Source organism: Chenopodium album, chromosome 1 (genome assembly GCF_948465745.1).
Source record: "Chenopodium album chromosome 1, dcCheAlbu1.1, whole genome shotgun sequence".
In the NCBI taxonomy this organism is placed as follows: Eukaryota; Viridiplantae; Streptophyta; class Magnoliopsida; order Caryophyllales; family Amaranthaceae; genus Chenopodium; species Chenopodium album.
Window position 1 is genome coordinate 32,919,723 of NC_137834.1, and position 5,557 is coordinate 32,925,279.

Genomic DNA, 5,557 nt, shown 5'->3' on the forward strand with positions numbered 1-5,557 from the left:
ACTAGTACATAACTAACTTTAAGTAACACCCAAAAAGTGTTACATAAAGTGGTAAATGTGTTATTATAGACAATTGGTAACACTTTAGTGGGTGATACATCCGCCCATGTTACCTAAGGTCTTATGTAACACTTTGGGTACCTTATGGTAACACTTTTCAAAGTGTTACTATAAACCCTTGTATGTAACACTTTTTAATATTCTTGGTATCATTTTTAATGTGTTACTTTTTATTTCTTAGGTAACACTAACTAATTTTTAGTAACATTTTTCAATCTTATAGTAACACTTTATCTGACTTTTTGTATCACTTTTGCAAACTAATGTAACACCTTGTTAGTTATTAGCTAGGTAACATTTTTCAATCATATAATCACACATAGTATCACTTTATTTGACATTATGTATCACTTTTTGCAAATTAATGTAACACTTATTAATTAATAAGTAACATTTTTTATTATTATAATAATTATTATTACTATGAATATTATTATTATTATGAATATTATTATGAATATTATTATTATTATTATTATTATTATTATTAAATAAATCACAAAAATGGTACAAATTACTTCACCACAAGCAATATTCATTATCAATAAAGTAAATTTAATCTTTAATTGATAAAGGTGAAGTCAAATACAAGAAAAAACAAAATATATCAAATCTTAGTAGTACTCCATTACACTATTACTATAAAATTAAATGAAAAAAAAAATTGCTCGAAGGAAAGAAAACTAATGGAATCAAGTATCTCTCTATCTTCTACTAATTGCTTGAAGATTTGCGAGTATCTTTGTCTTTAATTAATCTGCACAGTAAGGGGGAAAAAATCACACTCATAATACAACTAAATTAATCAAATATGCTATAGTCTTGTGTTTGAAATTTTACATCAATCGTACACTTAATTAAAAAAAAAAAATCAATCGAATATACACTAAAGTTAAACAGAGAGACATAATTAGGCTTGACAAGTGAACACAAATGATGAATGTAATAGGCCATTATGAAAAATAACCATTGCCATCTGATCATATGATATATGAACTTAACATATTTCTAAAAAAATTTAGCATTGCCAAAGTAAATTAAATCGAACATACAGCTTGAATCACAAACACAATTACATCCATTTCAATAGCAAATCTATATGTCACACAAGTAATGAATTTCCGAGATTTAAACTTCATATCACTGAATATCCAATAATTCAATCGTAATACAAATCAGTTCATACCCAAAAATCATATCAATTTATACAGATCAATTAATGAAAAAAAAAAAACCCATAAGGCAAATTCCATCAACTAATTTTGATCATATAAAAAATTTCATATAACATAGTCACAAGACCATTTAAGTTATTTGAACAACACACGACAAGCGTAACCGGTGTTTCCCCAAAATTTGAACCGATCTACAAATAAGAAAAGGAGGGAAAATTGAAGACATATACGTACGAGAAACACGAAAAATGAGAACTTTCTTATATTTTTCTTTGTTTAATCCCAGATAATTGAGGATGAAGAATAGAAGTTGAGGATAGCAATAAAATGAAAAGAGGGAATAGAGAAAGAGGAGGTGGGAGATGGGAATATCGGGATGGTAAGGTTTTGATTAGTGGAGTGGTGAAAGAAATATAAATAGTAAGTGATAAATCACATAAATCTATTAGAACTATCACCATTGAATAACTAAAGAAAATGAGAGAGGAAACAAATCAGACTGCAGCCTGATGTTGCTGCTCCTTCAAACTTGCAGCCTTTTGCTAACTCAGACCCCTAGTCTCTACCCTATTTCCTATTCTAGTTTAAATTGTCCTCCAGTCTCATCAACAATTATTGTCATGGCCATCACAATTACAGCGAAAGAATTTCGCATGCATCAGAATTGGTTGAAGTAAATAGATAGTTAGAGAATGTAAAAAAACATTACAGTACCAGAAACATCACAACATGCAACAACTTAATAATAAACTCTAGAAAGTTAAATATTGAAGTTTAGATTAAGCTTACATTTTAGAAGGATCAGCACTGGTGTATCCAGTTGGTTTCAGAATAGGAATCAAAACCTATACAACATTCAAATCAGCAAAGGTAAATATTCATCACCCAACTTGTTCAAAGCAAGAAATAAGATTGATTAATCAAACAAATTTAAAAATCAGGAAAAAAAAAGTATACATAAAGGGGATGGGGCATGAAATTACCTCTCCATTAACAACAAAAATTGGAGAAATTTCGACAAACTATGTCATGCCAAACAGCCCTTAACTACAAGCAATAATCAATCAAGAAAGTAAGTAATTAGAAAGAAGAGGGGAAGAGGGAAGGCAAACTTTTTTACATACAAATTCAATTCATTTACTTTGTATATAAAACAAGATACACAAATTAGTTTCCGATCAATACATTTGTAACCCACCACAATGGCAATATAATCTAGATCTAGACACCAATCCAAGTTGCAACTTCGGTATCAAAAAAACATAACAAAAATCAATTGAGAATCACACCAACAATTAAGATGTGTCAAATCAAAACCATTAGCTTAATTGATTGGACTACACTACAAGCATCAACAAATTAAAGTCTTACGCAATCACACCACAATATTTGAGAAGAGAATTATCAATTGTCACATAGTCACATCGCTCACCTAGAAAAACAGTAACCCATTCCAATCTTTTCATATATAGATCAATTCCCTAAAACTTAGGTTAGTTTATTACTAGTGCTATTATTACTAGGAGCTCGTTTCCCTATCTCCCTACCCCCATTAACCCTTTACCGCAGCATCAAATTTGAAGAATTAATATAAGCCAACAGTGGAAATTATTTTTTGAAAATATAAGCATCAAAACTGCAAAAATGGAAAGAAATAACTTAAGAAACTATTTTCAGAAAATAAGATCAATTTCTTTTACTCACCGTATCAAACATTCCCACCAGTCCATAGCCATCCAAACCCTTGACCGAAAGAAAAAAGCAAAGAGACAATGGGAAATTCTAGAATGAAATGCATGATTCACATAGCTGAAAAATATCAGACAATTTAGGTTTGAAAGAATTATGAGGGCTATATAAAGAACAAGTATAATTCGGGATATGTATGCAACCAATATACAATCAATTTGGAGGTACGAGGTAAAATACCCCTCACACCAACACAAGCATGGAACTACAATGAGACTATAAAATTCATAATTTCTATTACTTACTTGTCATTAACAAATATACAACAAACAAGTAAGTGATGCTCTCTATATTTATATAGAGGGGGTATAAAATAATTTAAGTATTGAGTCATCTTTGTTTTAGTATTTATAGAGAGGGGGTATGAGGTAATTTAAGTATAGAGTCATCTTTGTTTTAGTTAAACTAATGTTCTTTTCTGCTTTCCTCATAAAACTCCTTTTTACGAATTCAACAGTGAGAGTTGATTACATTGAACTCTTACCTCCAAAGCTTGTTGCTCAACAATCAACTATATGTAAGGACAAAATCAACCAACCTAATAGACAAGGTATTGCACAATTATATTTGCAGCCTCTGTCTTGCCTACTCATGTAACTAACTAATATGGATTTTCTTGCATTAAGTGTCATTCATCACTACCCTGTAGAAATGAAATGTGAGTCTAATTCAATAAGATTTTAATTAAGCAAAAATTGGTCATATATTCTTTGTTTTAGATCTCAGAGGCAATATTTAGTCCACCTAAATAAAGGATATTTTCCATTGGTACCCAAGCTGCAATGCATGAACAATTGTGATCAAGATTTGATAGAACAAGGCGTGCAAACATAAAACTAATTTCTATGAGCTTGTTAGATGAAAATGAGACATGAATTGTTTAATAGATCACAAGTCTACTGGGGTCTACAATATAGCTAGAAAAGTAGCAATTGACAGGATAATCATGATTCATGATCATAGAACAATCAATTTCTTCTTGCCTTCTTTTTTACGACAAAGTGGAGTATCAACCATGTTTAAGCAAATGTTCAATCACCCAACCTAACTTCAACATACTTCAAATACACAACGTCAAATCAATCTCCTTAACACATCCTCTCTTGAATTAACTGCTTCAAAGAGATGTTCAAACCAGCTATATATTCAGCTGAGAAATTGCAAACCTTTACACACACAATCAACTCCTTTCTACTCAATGCAGTCAATAGACTAGCTTCTTACACTATCAAAACTTTAAGCATGGAAGAGTATGAATACATCATCACACCCTGATCCAAATTTATCATAGCCAAAAAATCTGATAATAAACTATAATTCAAGCCAAAAATAAATTGGTTACCTCAAAAATCAAAACCCACTTAACAAAGCAACATAAACAAAAATTGGATCATCAGATCAAGAAATTGGGTCATCAAATTAGTAAATGGGGCAATGACGATACACCCACATAACATAATCAAAAGATAATCAAAGAGTTTTAGAATATGAAATCAGGGAATTTTGATAAGAAAATTAGAAGTATATTGTCGATTAATAAAGGGTGGGTTGAACAATCAATCAATTTTAATAACGTATTTAAGCAAAAAAAAAAACAAAAAAGTTCGCTCAATGGAGGAACCCCAAATTGATTAATTATACTAACAAAAATGCGGGGCGTCTCTGCTCCACCCATTGTTATGGACACCATTGATGAAACTTTTAAAAATACCTAGAATTTTTTGCCTTTGAGAAGAAATAGGAAGGTGTACTATAAGGAGACGAAATTGCGCGCGGTTGTGGTTGGTTTCCATTGAAATTGAAATCAATAATCCAACAAAAAAAACCTACATAAAATTAAAGATTACCTTTTACGGAAAGACTCCGATCCACTCTAAGAGTAGCAACGGCCACTAAGAATGCTAGATTGACATACATGTGGATCGTTGCCGAGTGGGAGGTCGGTGAGAACTTTTTTCGCCAGTTTGGGTGGGCGTCAGCGTGGGCTAGGAGACAGTGAGGAACCAACTGAGATTTTGAGATATTAAGGAATTGGGAACGAGAAATAAAGGAGAATTTTTTTTTTTTTTTTTTTTTTTGAGGAAAGAGAACTCAATAAGAACGATTATGTTTTTATTTTATTTTTTAGTATCAAAATGTTACAACCCCACATAAAATCAAAGTGTTATAACTAAGTGTTACCTAATATCAAAATGATACAATCAAGTGTTATCTAATATAAAAGTGTTACAACCAAGTTTTACATAAAACTAAAGTGATACTCAAGTGTTACTTATATATCGAATAAGTTCATAACTATAAAAGTGTTACCATTTGGTGTTACCTAATGTCACTTTTGTACTAGTGACAGCCAATCCATTTTGGTTGGTCCATGATATGGGTCCAATAGTAGTGTAGTTGGATGGGGCTTGCAAAGACCTTTCCAACGATATATTATAAGCCCAATTCTAATGAATATTGAGGAAGTTATGGACAATTTACTAAACTGGGCCCGGTTTGAGCTTTATATACGGCCCAATGATCTAGGGGAGGGCCTAATATGATTTATCATTCCTAATGCAATTAGGAATGGT

General features: G+C 31.2%; 1 long non-coding RNA gene across 2 annotated transcripts; it reads right to left on the reverse strand.

Annotated features, from left to right (window-relative positions):
* Positions 1-573: 573 nt before the first annotated feature.
* Positions 574-5,039, reverse strand: LOC145580650 (uncharacterized). Of its 2 annotated transcripts, XR_014099592.1 has the most exons (4): positions 4,832-5,039; positions 2,219-2,282; positions 2,025-2,080; positions 574-817 (listed from the first exon to the last, which is right to left on the reverse strand). It is a non-coding gene; the product is annotated as an uncharacterized LOC145580650 (long non-coding RNA). The 2 variants fall into 2 exon arrangements; XR_014099590.1 differs by lacking the exon at positions 4,832-5,039 and having other exon boundaries at positions 2,219-4,820.
* Positions 5,040-5,557: the final 518 nt, after the last annotated feature.